Below are 19057 nucleotides of genomic sequence, written 5' to 3'. Positions count from 1 at the left end.
GGGATGAAGATCTTTCGCTGGACTTCAGCAACAGTGAATACCGATTTCGGGATTAGTGTTACGTTTTTTGTCTTTTTTTTTTGTAGATTAGGGCTTTTTTATTTTTAATGGGCTGTAAAAGAGCTGAATGCCCTTTTAAGGGCAATGCCCATACAAATGCGTTTTTCGGGGCAATGGGTAGATTAGGTTTTTTTTAGCTATGTTTTTTTTTGGGGGGGTGGGGGTTTGTAATGTTAGGGGGTATTTGTTTAAATTTTTTGGCAAAAGAGCTGTTAACTTTAGGGCAATCCCTACAAAAGGCCCTTTTAAGGTCTATTGAAAGTTTATTATAGATTTGGGTTTTCTTTATTTTGAAGTGGTTTTTTTTTGTTGTTTTTTAAAGGTGGGTATTAAAATAGGAATAATTTTTATTATTTTGGACAATTTCGTTTGTTATTTTTTGTAATGGTAGTTTTTTGGGAGGTGGGTTTTTTTTTAGATTAAGGTTATTTATTTATTTTTTAATGGGCTGTAAAAGAGCTGAATGCCCTTTTAAGGGCAATTCCCATACAAATGCCCTTTTCAGGGCAATGGGTAGATTATTATTTTTTTACTTCGTTATTTTTAATTTGGGGGGTTGGGGGTGGAGGTTTGTAATGTTATGGGGTATTTGTTTTAATTTATTTGCAAAAGAGCTGTTAACTTTAGGGCAATGGTAGTTTATTATAGATTAGGGGTTTTTTTTTATATTTTTTTTTATTTTTTTTAAGCGGGGTATTAGAATAGAAATAACTTTTTATTTTGGATAATACACACCTAGATTACGAATTTTGCGTTAGAGGCTGTGTGGTGCTAACAAGCAGTTTATGCTCACCGCTCACTTAAAGACAGCGCTGGTAATACGAGTTTTTACAAACCAGACAAGAAGTGAGCATTGAGCAAAATTTAGCTCATTACCACACTCCAATATCAGCGCTGCTTACGTTAGCGGTGAGCTGGTGTAACGTGCTTGTGCACGATTTCCCCATAGGAATCAACGGGGAGAGCTGGCTGAAAAAAAGTCTAACACCTGCAAAAAAGCAGCGTAAAGCTCAGTAACACAGCCCCATTGATTCCTATGGGGAAATACATTTTATGTCTACACCTAACACCCTAACATGAACCCCAAGTCTAAACATCCCTAATCTTACACTTATTAACCCCTAATCTGCCGCCCCGACATCGCTGCAACCTACATTATATTTATTAAACCCTAATCTGCCTTCCCCAATGTTGCCTCAATCTACCTACACTTCTTAACCCCTAATCTGCCGCCCCCAACGTCGCCGCCACTATAATAAACATATTAACCCCTAAACCACCGCACTCCTGCATCGCAAACATTATTTAAAGGTTATTGACCCCTAATCTGCCGTCCCTAACATCGCTGCCACCTACCTACATTTATTAACCCCTAATCTGCCGCCACCAACATTGCCGCCACTATTCTAAATTTATTAACCCCTAAATCTAAGTCTAACCCTAACCCCCCTAACTTAAATATAATTTAAATAAATCTAAATAAAATTACTATAATTAACTAAATTATTCCTATTTAAAACTAAATACTTACCTATAAAATAAACCCTAAGCTAGCTACAATATAACTAATAATTACATTGTATCTAGTTTAGGGTTTATTTTACAGGCACGTTTGTATTTATTTTAACTAGGTAGAATAGTTACTAAATAGTTATTAACTATTTACTAACTACCTAGCTAAAATAAATACAAAAGTACCTGTAAAATAACCTAAATTACAATTACACCTAACACTACACTATAATTAAATTAATTGCCTAAATTAAATTAAATACAATTAAATAAAATTAGCTAAAGTACAAAAAACCCCCCCACTAATTTACAGAAAATAATAAACAAATTACAAGATTTTTAAACTAATTACACCTAATCTAATCTCCCTAGCAAAATAAAAAAGCCCCCCCAAAATAAAAAAAGCCCTACCCTACACTAAATTACAAATAGCCCATAAAAGATCCTTTTGCGGGGCATTGCCTCAAAGTAATCAGCTCTTTTACCTGTAAAAAAAATTACAAATCCCCCCCAACATTAAAACCCCCCACCCACATAACCAACCCTACTCTAAAACCCTCGCAATCCCCCCTTAAAAAAACCTAATACTAACCCCTTGAAGATCACCTTACCGGGAGAAGTCTTCATCCAACCGGGCCGAAGTCCTCAACGAATCCGGCAGAAGTGGTCCTCCAGACGGGCAGAAGTGGTCCATCTTCAAGACATCCGACGAGTAGCATTCTTTTCTTTCGAAGGCGACTGAAGAATGAAGGTACCTTTAAGTGACGTCATCCAAGATGGCGTCCCTTCAATTCCGATTGGATCAGCCAATAGGATTGAAGTTCAATCCTACCTTAATTCCGATTGGCTGATAGAATTCTATCAGCCAATCGGAATCTAAGGGACGCCATCTTGGATGACGTCACTTAACCCTTTGAGTGCTAAGCACTTTCCCACCTGGGTGCTAATATGTACTAAGGTTTTTTTATTTTTTTTTATTTTTGAAAACATTTTTAAAAAAAAAAAAATTTTTTACAGACCCCCAAGACTTACACTGTTGGGAAGGTTAGGCGATTACCTTTCTAACAGTGGGTCTTTAGGGTCTGTAGCTGCTTAGATGCCTGAGATACAGGCTTCTAAGCAACATGCCCCCTCCTCCTATACTTAACATTGTTAAGTATAAATAAAGTTGCGCGTGACATCACCACGCATCACGTGAAGCCCCAGAGTGAGAAACTCTGTGACGGCTCAGAGCCGTCATTAGCACTCAAAGGGTTAAAGGAACCTTCATTCTTCAGTCGCCGTCGTCAGAAGAGGATGCTCCGCGTCGGATGTCTTGAAGATGGACCCGCTCCGCGCCGGATGGATGAAGATAGAAGATGCCGTCTGGATGAAGACTTCTGCCCGTCTGGAGGACCACTTCTGCCCATCTGGAGGACCACTTCTGCCGGATTCGTTGAGGACTTCGGCCCGGTTGGATGAAGTCTTCTCCCGGTAACGTGATCTTCAAGGGGTTAGTGTTAGGTTTTTTTAAGGGGGTATTGGGTGGGTTTTAGAGTAGGGTTGGCTCGGTGGGTGGTAGGTTTTAATGTTGGGGGGGATTTGTAATTTTTTTTACAGGTAAAAGAGCTGATTACTTTGGGGCAATGCCCCGCAAAAGGCCCTTTTAAGGGCTATTTGTAATTTAGTGTAGGGTAGGGCTTTTTTTATTTTGGGGGGCTTTTTTATTTTGTTAGGTGGATTAGATTAGGTGTAATTAGTTTAAAAATCTTGTAATTTGTATATTATTTTCAGTAATTTAGTGCTTGTTTTTTTTTTGTACTTTAGCTAATTTTATTTAATTGTATTTAATTGTATTTAGTTTAGGGAATTAATTTAATTATAGTGTAGTGTTTGGTGTTAGTCTAACTTAGGTTAGGTTTTATTTTACATGTAAATTTGTATTTATTTTAACTAGGTAGCTATTAAATAGTTAATAACTATTTACTAACTATTCTACCTAGTTAAAATAAATACAAACTTGCCTGTAAAATAAAAATAAACCCTAAGCTAGGTACAATGTAACTGTTAGTTATATTGTAGCTAGCTTAGGGTTTATTTTATAGGTAAGTATTTAGTTTTAAATAGGAATAATTTAGTTAATTATAGTAATTTTATTTAGATTTATTTCAATTATATTTAAGTTAGGGGGCTTAGGGTTAGACTTAGATTTAGGGGTTAATAACTTTAGTATAGTGGCAGCGACGTTGGGGCGGCAGATTAGGGGTTAATAATATTTAACTAATGTTTGCGAGGCAGGAGTGCGGCGGTTTAGGGGTTAATATATTTATTATAGTGGCGGCGATATCCGGTTCAACAGATTAGGGGTTAAAAAATGTATTTTAGTGTTTGCGATGTGGGAGGGCCTCGGTTTAGGGGTTAATAGGTAGTTTATGGGTGTTAGTGTACTTTTTAGCACTTTAGTTAAGAGTTTTATGCTACGGCGTTGTAGTGTAAAACTCTTAACTACTGACTTTAAAATGCGGTACCAGTGTTGACAGGAGAGGTTCTACCGCTCACTCGTAATACCGGCGCTATGCAAGTCCCATTGAAAACAGAGGATATGCAATTTACGTAAGTGGATTTGCGGTATTTCCAAGTCTGGCCAAAAAAGTGAGCGGTACACCTGTACCTGCAAGACTCGTAATACCAGCGGGCGTTAAAAAGCAGCGTTGGGACCGGCCAACGCTGCTTTTTAAGCCTAATGCACAACTCGTAATCTAGCCGTTAGTTTGTTATTTTTTGTAATGGTAGTTTTTTTATTTTTTGTAATTTTAGTGTTTACTATTTTTAGTAATATTGTTTTATTATTTTTAGCAATGTTAGGTTTTTTATTTTTGGTATTAGATTTTAAAGGGACAGTCTAGGCCAAAAAAAACTTTCATGATTCAGATAGAGCATGCAATTTTAAACAATTTTCCAATTTACTTTTATCACCAATTTTGCTTTGTTCTCTTGGTATTCTTAGTTGAAAGCTTAACCTAGGAGGTTCATATGCTAATTAGTGATGACGCGAACAGTTCGCCGGAGAACAGTTCCCGGCGAACATAGCTTGTTCGCGTTCGCCGCTGCGGGCGAACATATGCGATGTTCAATCCGCCCCCTATTCGTCATCATTGATGAAACTTTGACCCTGTATCTCACAGCCTCCAGACACATTTGAGCCAATCAGCAGCAGACACTCCCTCACAGACCCTCCCAGCTCCTGGGCAGCAGCCATTTTAGATTCATTATGATCTTGCATTGTTAGTGAGAGGAGGTTTAGTGCTGCAGCTGCTGATATTATAGGGAAATAGATAGCTAGGCTAGTGTATTTAGTGTCCACTACAGTCCTGAAGGACTCATCTAATCTCTGCTGTAAGGACAGCACCCTAGCCCTTTTTAGGGCTAGAACTTCAGCCCAAAAAGCCCTTTTTAGGGCTAGAACTTCAGTCGTTTTTTTTTTTAATTTTATTTGCATTTGCCTGGCTGTCAGCCTGTGTGTGAGGCTCACAGCATATACTGTGATTAGTGCCACCACTGATATCTGCTTAACATTAGTGTAAATTTAAACAAAAAAACTTTTAAATCATTTTGCTAGTGTAATCTAATTTCATTTTCTATCAGGCCTGTGTGTCAGGCTCACACAGCATATACTGTGGTTAATTGCTGTGCCAGCCACCACTCATATCTGCTTAACATTATTGTAAATTTAAAAAAAAAAACTTTTAAATCATTTTGCTAGTGTAATCTAATTTCATTTTCTATCAGGCCTGTGTGTCAGGCTCACACAACATATACTGTGGTTAATTGCTGTGCCAGCCACCACTCATATCTGCTTAACATTATTGTAAATTTAAAAAAACAACTTTTAAATCATTTTGCTTGTGTAATCTAATTTTCTAATTTCATTTTCTATCAGGCCTGTGTGTCAGGCTCTCACAGCATATACTGTGGTTAATTGCTGTGCCAGCCACCACTTATATCTGCTTAACATTATTGTAAATTTAAACAAAAAAACTTTTAAATCATTTTGCTAGTGTAATCTAATTTCATTTTCTATCAGGCCTGTGTGTCAGGCTCACACAGCATATACTGTGGTTAATTGCTGTGCCAGCCAGCACTCATATCTGCTTAACATTATTGTAAATTTAAACCAAAAAACTTTAAAATCATTTTGCTAGTGTAATCTAATTTCATTTTCTATCAGGCCTGTGTGTCAGGCTTACACAGCATATACTGTGGTTAATTGCTCTGTGCCACCACTGATATCTGCTTAACAATCATTAGTGTAAATTTAAACAAAAAAACTTTTAAATCATTTTGCTAGTGTTATTTAATTGCAGTTGCCTGTCTGCCAGCGTGTGTGCCAGGCCCACTTTCTTCCAACTAGTGCCACGAATCATATTTGTTATAACAGTAGTGTAAATATTTAAAATAAAAACTTTTTTGACTGTGAATCCTCAGTCTGCTAGTGCAATTGAATTGCAGTTGCCTGCCTGCCAGCGTGTGTGCCAGGCCCACTTGCCAACTAGTGCCACCAATCATATTTGTTATAACAGTAGTATAAATATTTAAAATAAAAACTTTTTTGACTGTGAATCATCAGTCTGCTAGTGCAATTGAATTGCAGTTGCCTGCCTGCCAGCGTGTGTGCCACGCCCACTTGCCAACTAGTGCCACCAATCAAATTTGTTATAACAGTATTGTAAATATTTAAAATAAAAACTTTTTTGACTGTGAATCATCAGTCTGCTAGTGCAATTGAATTGCAGTTTCCTGCCTGCCAGCGTGTGTGCCAGGCCCACTTGCCAACTAGTGCCACCAATCATATTTGTTATAACAGTATTGTAAATATTTTAAATAAAAACTGTTTTGACTGTGAATCATCAGTCTGCTAGTGCCATTGAATTGCAGTTGCCTGCCTGCCAGCGTGTGTGCCAGGCCCACTTGCCAACTAGTGCCACCAATCATATTTGTTATAACAGTAGTGTAAATATTTAAAATAAAAAAAATTTTGACAGTGAAACATCAGTCAGCTAGTGTTATCTAATTGCAGTTGCCTTCCTCCCAGAGTGTGTGCCAGTCCCACTTGCCAACTAGTGCCACCAATCATATTTGTTATAACAGTAGTATAAATATTTTAAAAAATTTTTTGACTGTGAAACATCAGTCTGCTAGTGTAATCTAATTGAAGTTGCCTGCCTGCCTGCCAGCATGTGTGCCAGGCCCACTTGCCAACTATTGCCACCAATCATATTTGTTATACTAGTTTTGAAAATATTTAAAATATAAACTTTTTTGACTGTGAAACATCAGTCTGCTAGTGTAATCTAATTGCAGTTGCCTGCCTGCCAGCGTGTGTGCCAGGCCCACTTACCAACTAGTGCCACCAATCATATTTGTTATAACAGTAGCGTAAATATTTAAATAAAAACTTTTTTGACTGTGAATCATCAGTCTGCTAGTGCAATTGAATTGCAGTTGCCTGCCTGCCAGCGTGTGTGTCAGGCCCACTTGCCAACTAGTGCCACCAATCATATTTGTTATAACAGTATTTTAAATATTTAATAAAAAAACTTTTTTGACTGTGAAACATCAGTCTACTATAGTAATCTAATTGAAGTTGCCTGCCTGCCAGCGTGTGTGCCAGTGCCACTTGCCAAGTTAGTGGCACCACTCATATTTGTTGTCACAGTACTTTTAATATTTAAAAAATAAACATTTTTTACTTTGAAACATCAGTCTGCTTTTTTGTGTCTGGCTCACAGCGTATACTGTGCCCACTTGCCCAGTGCCACCACTCATAATGTAAATGTATATTGCATCTATTGATGTAATTCGTATCTATCAAATGTATATTGCATCTTTTGATCCATGTAATTCGTATCTATCAAATGTATATTGCATCTTTTGATCCATGTAATTCGTATCTATCAAATGTATATTGCATCTTTTGATCCATGTAATTCGTATCTATCAAATGTATATTGCATCTTTTGATCTATGTAATTCGTATCTATCAAATGTATATTGCATCTTTTGATCCATGTAATTCGTATCTATCAAATGTATATTGCATCTTTTGATCTATGTAATTTGTATCTATCAAATGTAAATTTCATCTTTTTAAAATGAATCTTGTTTCTGGCCACTTTGAAATGGCTGCCAAGCTCAGCCCACTGATGACCTCACCATCTGGGCTGCATATGACATCCAATCAGAAAGGCTCACAGACTGTCAATGCTATTCAGCAGAGTGCCTAGTTGCAGCTCAGATCGTGATGTCATCATTGGGCTGAGCTTGGCAGCCATTTCAAAGTGGCCAGAAATTATATTCATTTTAAAATAACTTTACTGTTCACGTTGCTTAAAGAACCACTCAATGCAGTAGAAGTGTCTAATTAAAAAGTGCATAATAAAAAAGCAATTATTTAACACCTACTCTGAATTTCAAATAAGCAGATTTATTTTCCGAGAAATTAATTTTTTCTCCCATTTTCCTGCCCCAATGGGAGAGACATCAGCCAATCACAGAGTAGTATACGTTTTTGCACATGCTCAGTAGGATCTTGTTCTCTAGAAAGTGTGAGTATAAAAAGACTGTGCAACATTTGATACTTGAAGTAAAGTGTCTTAAAACTGCATGTTCTATCTGAATCATAAAAGTTTATTTTGACTTGAGTGTCCCTTTAATATAGAAAGGGTGCAGGAGGCTATTTGCAGCTTAATCTAATGTTAGACTTTAAGATGACTAAGGTGTAGACTGTCCCTTTAATAAAGGGAGCCCTAAGTGCTATTGCATTGTCTTTTTATCATGCATTTGCAAATCCACTGTATTTACTGGTCCTTTAAATAGTCTCTCTCCTGGAAAGCTTGGGTGCTGCTCCATAACATTGTCACTACCACCTGTGACAAGGATCTGTAGATGAAACAGCACACAGGATATAGAGAGAGAAAAGAAAAGTGCAATATAGTGAAGTATTATTGGTAATGATAAGCAATAAGCTCCCTCACCTGGGCATACGAATGGCATATGTATTACGCATCTGTGTTAAAGATGTCGCCTGTTAGCGCAGTGTAGAATACTTCCTCCTGTTTAGCCAATGAAACTTCCAAATACCAGGAATGTGGTAAACGTTGGTGTTAATGTATTGTATTGTTGTTTTCTGTTTTAAAAAATAAACGCAAATGTTTGTTGTTTGGAAGTTTATACATATATATATATATATAGAAAATTACTCACAGACCAGCACTCCCAATTTGTTTGCACCTTTCAGGGTGCTCTTAAACATCCAAATCCAGTCAATCCAATAGAAAGGCACTCACCGGTATTGAAGAAATATTTTTCTTTGTTAGTGACGTTTCGGGGAGTTTAACCCCTTCCTCAGACCATACGAAATATGTTACATGTTATAGAGTTACCCCATATTTATATCCTACACCGTGCAGTGATACTCCAAAGCAAGAATGCACACCGGCGTTCCAATGGCGCAACTGCAATGTAAAGTAAGACGTGTTACAAAACAGCTGAGCGTCTCATAGCAACCCTATCAATACTGAACTGAATCATACTGCTAGTAAGTCCTCCTTGTTAAGATCATGACACTGTGTGCATAGGATGTACAAGCACATAGAAACCAACGACCTGTGCAATTAATATATAGAGAATCTGTGTGTAGTATTGTTAATGAACATACAGGGAGTGCAGAATTATTAGGCAAATGAGTATTTTGATCACATCATCCTCTTTATGCATGTTGTGTTACTCCAAGCTGTATAGGCTCGAAAGCCTACTACCAATTAAGCATATTAGGTGATGTGCATCTCTGTAATGAGAAGGGGTGTGGTCTAATGACATCAACACCCTATATCAGGTGTGCATAATTATTAGGCAACTTCCTTTCCTTTGGCAAAATGGGTCAAAAGAAGGACTTGACAGGCTCAGAAAAGTAAAAAATAGTGAGATATCTTGCAGAGGGATGCAGCACTCTTAAAATTGCAAAGCTTCTGATCGTGATCATCGAACAATCAAGCGTTTCATTCAAAATAGTCAACAGGGTCGCAAGAAGCGTGTGGAGAAACCAAGGCGCAAAATAACTGCCCATGAACTGAGAAAAGTCAAGCGTGCAGCTGCCAAGATGCCACTTTCCACCAGTTTGGCCATATTTCAGAGCTGCAACATCACTGGAGTGCCCAAAAGCACAAGGTGTGCAATACTCAGAGACATGGCCAAGGTAAGAAAGGCTGAAAGACGACCACCACTGAACAAGACACACAAGCTGAAACATCAAGACTGGGCCAAGAAATATCTCAAGACTGATTTTTCTAAGGTTTTATGGACTGATGAAATGAGAGTGAGTCTTGATGGGCCAGATGGATGGGCCCATGGCTGGATTGGTAAAGGGCAGAGAGCTCCAGTCTGACTCAGACGCCAGCAAGGTGGAGGTGGAGTACTGGTTTGGGCTGGTATCATCAAAGATGAGCTTGTGGGGCCTTTTCGGGTTGAGGATGGAGTCAAGCTCAACTCCCAGTCCTACTGCCAGTTTCTGGAAGACACCTTCTTCAAGCAGTGGTACAGGAAGAAGTCTGCATCCTTCAAGAAAAACATGATTTTCATGCAGGACAATGCTCCATCACACGCGTCCAAGTACTCCACAGCGTGGCTGGCAAGAAAGGGTATAAAAGAAGAAAATCTAATGACATGGCCTCCTTGTTCACCTGATCTGAACCCCATTGAGAACCTGTGGTCCATCATCAAATGTGAGATTTACAAGGAGGGATAACAGTACACCTCTCTGAACAGTGTCTGGGAGGCTGTGGTTGCTGCTGCACGCAATGTTGATGGTGAACAGATCAAAACACTGACAGAATCCATGGATGGCAGGCTTTTGAGTGTCCTTGCAAAGAAAGGTGGCTATATTGGTCACTGATTTGTTTTTGTTTTGTTTTTGAATGTCAGAAATGTATATTTGTGAATGTTGAGATGTTATATTGGTTTCACTGGTAAAAATAAATAATTGAAATGGGTATATATTTGTTTTTTGTTAAGTTGCCTAATAATTATGCACAGTAATAGTCACCTGCACACACAGATATCCCCCTAAAATAGCTATAACTAAAAACAAACTAAAAACTACTTCCAAAACTATTCAGCTTTGATATTAATGAGTTTTTTGGGTTCATTGAGAACATGGTTGTTGTTCAATAATAAAATTAATTCTCAAAAATACAACTTGCCTAATAATTCTGCACTCCCTGTAGATAAATACTCCCAATCTTAGTATATTTACACTTGGTGATAGAGCACTTATTCAAATGAAATACATGTGATTACATGTTAGAGGTTAGATAATAAGCACACTATTCTGCATCATAATGTGTGTGAATCTCATCCTAGTCCTACGCAAAAATAACACTAGTCACCCTTAATAGGACAACACTATAAGTACATAAGTAAAGCAACAGTCGATCTTAAAGAGTAGCCTAAGAATATCCTAGTCTATTGTAGCACAAATAAAATATGTGTAATTTTCAGTACACCTGAGTTAACAATGTAATTCTGGTCTATGTGTTTAAACGCTAGTTTAAGACAAATTCTTAATCTCAGATAACAAGTCTATATATACAGTGTCACCAATAATATATGTGTATGTACTTATCACTATTGGGCATAACTAGATCATTAAGTGTGTTAAGTTGGGACATATAAGTAAGATCATATACTCATAATTAGATATAAACACCCATGATTATCATATAAGTATATAGTTAGATACCCTATTGTTCGTATTTAACCTCATGAAAGTAATAAAAACAATTAAAAGGTTAGCACATTCAGTAGTATTGATCCTAGACTATTAGCAAACTTGTGTCACATAAATAGACATACTATAACAATACTGCTAATAATAGCACTTCAATTCAAAAAACAGGATTCATCATAGAGGGAATAGGGCCCCTCGGGTCCCTGACGGTCCAGGAAGATCTTATACCATCTCATACATAAATCATATAGATCCACTTTATAGAAAGCATTGTAGATCCATGTTGGTGTTAAGTCCCCTAGGCACTAGGGTCTGCAAGGTAAATATCCTTCTGCAATAACAACTTTCCCCGATCAGCCCCCTAGAGAGAGGGGGAACATGGTCAATGATCATGTATTTGAGTTCTGAAGCAGAGTGTTTGGCCACAAGGAAATGCTTGGCCACAGATTGGTCAGTCTTACCAATTTCTAGTGCATTCCTGATACCACATCTGTGATTGGCCATATGCATTCTGAGATCATCATTGGTATCACCAACATAATACCGTCCACAGCTACAGTGTAACAAATATACCACATATCTAGTGGTGCATGTCAGTCGGTACCTGATGTTGAAGTTTTGGTTAGTCCACGGGTGTGTGAAAAACTTTCCTTGTATCAGGCCATTGCATGTTGTACACCCGCTGCATCTATAGAATCCATTCTTAGGAGCTCCCAGCCATGTCCCAGGGTTGTAGCTTGCTTTGAAGTCAGGGCGCATCAGGATGTCTCGTAGGGATCTACCCCTCTTGTACCCCACTCTTGATGCTTCATATTTGGTCAATGGTAGTTGTGGGTCACTTTTCACGGTTTCCCAATTATTCCTTTGGATAGCCGGTACCTGCCATTTATCTGGTGTATAGGTAGTCACAAAAGTTAATCTTTTCTCCTCTGTACCATCTTTGGTATTTTTCCGTAGTGCTTCTTCTTGCGTGAGTGCCATTAGCTCATTCACAGTTAAACCAAGGTTCTTATCGTGGTAGCCTCTATCCTTGAATTTATTTTTCATGTCCACTAGTTGTTGGATTTGTTGGATTTTCAATGTGTCAAGAGAGTTGTTTCTGATGACTCTCTTGAGTTGGGATTTTGGGCGTGCTCGTATTGATGGTTATATTACAACAATTACTGATATGGGATACATCAGTCCAGCTAACAAACGGCTAGATTACGAGTTTTGTCGGTAAGGCTGTGCGGTGCTAACGAGCATTTTATGCTCACTGCTCACCTACAGACAGCGCTGGTATTATGGGTTTTTACAAACCCGGCGTTAGCCGCAGAAAAGTGAGCGGAGAGCAAAATTTTGCTCCACATCTCACCTCAATACCAGCGCTGCTTATGGTAGCGGTGAGCTGGTAAAACGTGCTTGAGCACGTTTTCCCCATCGGAATCAATTGGGGAGAGCCGGTTGAATAAAAACCTAACACCTGCAAAAAAGCAGCGTAAAGCACCTAACGCAACCCCATTGATTCCTATGGGGAAATAAAAGCTATGTCTACACCTAACACCCTAACATGAACCCCGAGTCTAAACACCCCTAATATTACACTTATTAACCCCTAATCTGCCGCCCCCGACATCGCCGACACCTACATTATATTATTAACCCCTAATCTGCCGCTCCGGACACCGCCGCCACCTACATTATACTTATAAACCCCTAATCTGCTGCCCCCAACATCGCCGACACCTACATTATATTTATTAACCCCTAATCTGCCGCCCCCAATGTCGCCGCAACCTAACTACATTTATTAACCCCTAATCTGATGCCCCCAACGTCGCCGCCACTATATTAAAGTTATTAACCCCTAAAACTAAGTCTATCCCTAACCCCCCCTAACTTAAATATAATTTAAATAAATCTAAATAAAATTACTATCATTAACTAAATTATTCCTATTTAAAACCAAATACTTACCTATAAAATAAACCCTAAGATAGCTACAACATAACTAATAGTTACATTGTAGCTATATTAGGGTTTATTTTTATTTTACAGGCAACTTCGTACTTATTTTAACTAGGTAGAATAGTTATTAAATAGTTATTAACTATTTAATAGCTACCTAGTTAAAATAAAGACAAATTTACCTGTAAAATAAAACCTAACCTAAGTTACAATTATACCTAACACTACACTATAATTAAATTAATTCCCTAAATTAACTACAATTAAATACAATTAAATAAAATTATCTAAAGTACGAAAAAAAAACCACTAAATTACAGAAAGTAATACAATAATTACAAGTTTTTTAAACTAATTACACCTAATCTAATCCCCCTAATAAAATAAAAATGCCCCCCAAAATAATAAAAAGCCCTACCCTACACTAAATTACAAATAGCCCTTAAAAGGGCCTTTTGCGGGGCATTGCCCCAAAGTAATCAGCTCTTTTACCTGTAAAAAAAAGTACAATAGCCCCAAACATTAAAATCCACCACCCACACACCCAACCCTACTCTAAAACCCACCCAATCCCCCCTTAATAAAACCTAACACTAACCCCTTGAAGATCACCCTACCTTGAGAAGTCTTCACCCAACTGGGCCAAAGTCCTCAACGAAGCCGGGCGAAGTGGTCCTCCAGACGGGCAGAAGTCTTCATCCAAGCCGGGAAGATAAGGTCCTCCAGACGGGCAGAAGTCTTCATCCAGATGGCATCTTCTATCTTCATCCATCCGGCGCGGAGCGGGTCCATCTTCAAGACATCCAACGCGGAGCATCCTATTCTTTCAACGTCGACTATAGAATGAAGGTTCCTTTAAATGACGTCATCCAAGATGGCGTCCCTTCAATTCTGATTGGCTGATAGAATTTTATCAGCCAATCGGAATTAAGGTAGGAAAAATCCTATTGGCTGATGCAATCAGTCCATAGGATTGAGCTTGCATTCTATTGGCTGTTCCAATAGAATGCGAGCTCAATCCTATTGGCTGATTGGATCAGCCAATAGGATTGAATTTCAATCCTATTGGCTGATTGCATCAGCCAATAGGATTTTTCCTACCTTAATTCCGATTGGCTGATAAAATTCTATCAGCCAATCGGAATTGAAGGGACGCCATCTTGGATGATGTCATTTAAAGGAACCTTCATTCTACAGTCGGCATCGAAAGAAGAGGATGCTCCGCGTCGGATGACTTGAAGATGGACCCGCTCCGCGCCGGATGGATGAAGATAGAAGATGCCGTCTGGATGAAGAATTCTGCCCGTCTGGAGGACCTCTTCTTCCCGGTTTCGTTGAGGACTTCAGCCCGGTTGGGTGAAGACTTCTCAAGGTAGGGTGATCTTCAAGGGGTTAGTGTTAGGTTTTATTAAGGGGGGATTGGGTGGGTTTTAGAGTAGGGTTGGGTGTGTGGGTGGTGGGTTTTAATGTTGGGTGGGTATTGTACTTTTTTTTTACAGGCAATGCCCCGCAAAAGGCCCTTTTTTTATTATTTTGGGTGGCTTTTTTTATTTAATTGTAATTAATTGTAGTTAATTTAGGGAATTCATTTAATTATAGTGCAGTGTTAGGTATAATTGTAACTTAGGTTAGGTTTTATTTTACAGGTAAATTTGTCTTTATTTTAACTAGATAGCTATTAAATAGTTAATAACTATTTAATAACTATTGTACCTAGTTAAAATAAATACAAAGTTGCCTGTAAAATTAAAATAAACCCTAAGCTAGCTACAATGTAACTATTAGTTATATTGTAGCTAGCTTAGGGTTTATTTTATAGGTAAGTATTAAGTTTTAAATAGGAATAATTTAGTTAATTGTAGTAATTTTATTTAGATTTATTTAAATTATATTTAAGTTAGGGGGGTGTTAGGGTTAGGGTTAGACTTAGATTTAGGGGTTTAATACATTTAATATAGTTTTGGCAACGTTGTGGGAGGCAGATTAGGGATTAATAAATGTAGGTAGGTGTTGGCGATGTTAGGGACGGCAGATTAGGGGTTAATAAAATTTAACTAGTGTTAGCGATGCGGGAGTGCGGCGGTTCAGGGGTTAATATATTTTTATAATGGTGGCGATGTCCGGTTCGGCAGATTAGGGGTTAAATATTTTATTTTAGTGTTTGCGATGTGGGGGGCCTCGGTTTAGGGATTAATAGGTAGTTTATGGGTGTTAGTGTACTTTTTAGCACTTTAGTTAAGAGTTTTATACTATGGCGTTAGCCCATAAAACTCTTAACTACTGACTTTAAAATGCGGTACCAGGCTTGACAGGAGAGGGTGTACCGCTCACTTTTTGGAAAACTCATAATACCGGCGTTAGGCAAATCCCATTGAAAAAATAGGATACGCAAATCACGTAAGTGGATTTGCAGTATTTTCGAGTCTGGCCAAAAAAGTGAGCGGTACACCTGTAATTTTAAGACTTGTAATACCAGCGGGCGTTAAAAAGCAGCATTGAGACTTCTCAACGCTGCTTTTTAAGGCTAATGCAAGACTCGTAATCTAGGCGAAAGCCTTTCTGATAGTGGAATATCCAGTCATACCGATCATCTATACCCTGCCAAAAATACAAAAGAATACAGTACAACCTCCAGGACGCCCGATCATCTCAGCCAGAGGATCACTATTACAAACAGTGACAAGTTTCGTGGACAGCTTTCTTCAACCTCTGGTACAAAATGTGCCTTCATTTCTACTGGACTCAATAGAATTGATTAAGCTATTGAAAGAAGAACAAAGTGTGAGTGATGATGACACCATGGTCACACTTGACGTCACAAGTCTTTACACAGTAATTCCCCATGATGAAGGTCTGGCAGCAATATTAAGACACTTGAACCGGTATTCTTACATCGGTCCACCACCAGAGGTACTTATTCAGCTACTTGAATATTGTCTTACCTTAAATTACTTTAAATTTGAGTAGAAGTATTATCTGCAGACAGCGGGTACGGCGATGGGTTCGAATGTGGCCCCAGCGTACGCAAACCTGTACATATCCGAATTTGAGAACATGAGGACCGATTGCTTTAAAGATCCAAGGATCCATCTGTTTAGACGGTATATTGATGACCTGTTCTTAATTTGCATAAATAAAAAGAGAGAAGCGCTCAACCTGGGAACGAACAATAGCATAATAGCTTGTTCTATGGCTTATTACCACCCTAGAAGCAGCCTCTTTTTGCTCAATATGTGCCTTTCACAGAGAAGAACTTTCCTGTAGCATATCAGTCTGATCCTGACTTCACAGTACAGTCCAGCCCCGAAATACCAGGCAATCCCTCTCTGAACAAGAGAAACAGCAAAACCCCAGACGTACGTTTCGGCCTATTGTGGGCCTCGTCAGTGAGGTGCAGCCATATCCCTCTAGGCACACTGAGCAACGGGTCCACGTCTGGATTCCCGCATCACACTTAGGGAGACTTCCCCAAGTGTCATAATTTGCATAAATAAAAAGAGAGAAGCGCTCAACCTGGAAACGAACAATAGCATAATAGCTTGTTCTATGGCTAATTACCACCCTAGAAGCAGCCTCTTTTTGCTCAATATGTGCCTTTCACAGAGAAGAACTTTCCTGTAGCATATCAGTCTGATCCTGACTTCACAGTACAGTCCAGCCCCGAAATACCAGGCAATCCCTCTCTGAACAATAGAAACAGCAAAACCCCAGACGTACGTTTCGGCCAATTGTGGGCCTCGTCAGTGAGGTGCAGCCATATCCCTCTAGGCACACTGATCAACGGGTCCACGTCTGGATTCCCGCATCACACTTAGGGAGACTCCCCCAAGTGTCATAATTTGCATAAATAAAAAGAGAGAAGCGCTCAACCTGGGAACGAACAATAGCATAATAGCTTGTTCTATGGCTAATTAGCACCCTAGAAGCAGCCTCTTTTTGCTCAATATGTGCCTTTCACAGAGAAGAACTTTCCTGTAGCATATCAGTCTGATCCTGACTTCACAGTACAGTCCAGCCCTGAAATACCAGGCAATCCCTCTCTGAACAAGAGAAACAGCAAAACCCCAGACGTACGTTTCGGCCTATTGTGGGCCTCGTCAGTGAGGTGCAGCCATATCCCTCTAGGCATACTGATCAACGGGTCCACGTCTGGATTCCCGCATCACACTTAGGGAGACTCCCCCAAGTGTCATAATTTGCATAAATAAAAAGAGAGAAGCGCTCAACCTGGGAACGAACAATAGCATAATAGCTTGTTCTATGGCTAATTACCACCCTAGAAGCAGCCTCTTTTTGCTCAATATGTGCCTTTCACAGAGAAGAACTTTCCTGTAGCATATCAGTCTGATCCTGACTTCACAGTACAGTCCAGCCCCGAAATACCAGGCAATCCCTCTCTGAACAAGAGAAACAGCAAAACCCCAGACGTACGTTTCGGCCTATTGTGGGCCTCGTCAGTGAGGTGCAGCCATATAACTCTAGGCACACTGAGCAATGGGTCCACGTCTGGATTCCCGCATCACACTTAGGGAGACTTCCCCAAGTGTCATAATTAGCATAAATAAAAAGAGAGAAGCGCTCAACCTGGGAACGAACAATAGCATAATAGCTTGTTCTATGGCTAATTACCACCCTAGAAGCAGCCTCTTTTTGCTCAATATGTGCCTTTCACAGAGAAGAACTTTCCTGTAGCATATCAGTCTGATCCTGACTTCACAGTACAGTCCAGCCCCGAAATACCAGGCAATCCCTCTCTGAACAAGAGAAACAGCAAAACCCCAGACGTACGTTTCGGCCTATTGTGGGCCTCGTCAGTGAGGTGCAGCCATATCCCTCTAGGCACACTGAGCAACGGGTCCACGTCTGGATTCCCGCATCACACTTAGGGAGACTTCCCCAAGTGTCATAATTTGCATAAATAAAAAGAGAGAAGCGCTCAACCTGGGAACGAACAATAGCATAATATCTTGTTCTATGGCTATTTACCACCCTAGAAGCAGCCTCTTTTTGCTCAATATGTGCCTTTCACAGAGAAGAACTTTCCTGTAGCATATCAGTCTGATCCTGACTTCACAGTACAGTCCAACCCCCGAAATACCAGGCAATCCCTCTCTGAACAAGAGAAACAGCAAAACCCCAGACGTACGTTTCGGCCTATTGTGGGCCTCGTCAGTGAGGTGCAGCCATATCCCTCTAGGCACACTGAGCAACGGGTCCACGTCTGGATTCCCGCATCACACTTAGGGAGACTTCCCCAAGTGTCATAATTTGCATAAATAAAAAGAGAGAAGCACTCAACCTGGGAACGAACAATAGCATAATAGATTGTTCTATGGCTAATTACCACCCTAGAAGCAGCCTCTTTTTGCTCAATATGTGCCTTTCACAGAGAAGAACTTTCCTGTAGCATATCAGTCTGATCCTGACTTCACAGTACAGTCCAGTCCCGAAATACCAGGCAATCCCTCTCTGAACAAGAGAAACAGCAAAACCCCAGACGTACATTTCGGCCTATTGTGGGCCTCCTCAGTGAGGTGCAGCCATATCCCTCTAGGCACACTGAGCAACGGGTCCACGTCTGGATTCCCGCATCACACTTAGGGAGACTTCCCCAAGTGTCATAATTTGCATAAATAAAAAGAGAGAAGCGCTCAACCTGGGAACGAACAATAGCATAATAGCTTGTTCTATGGCTAATTACCACCCTAGAAGCAGCCTCTTTTTGCTCAATATGTGCCTTTCACAGAGAAGAACTTTCCTGTAGCATATCAGTCT

Source organism: Bombina bombina, chromosome 5 (assembly GCF_027579735.1).
Source record: "Bombina bombina isolate aBomBom1 chromosome 5, aBomBom1.pri, whole genome shotgun sequence".
NCBI lineage: Eukaryota > Metazoa > Chordata > Amphibia > Anura > Bombinatoridae > Bombina > Bombina bombina.
Note: the sequence above shows the minus strand (reverse complement) of the source record.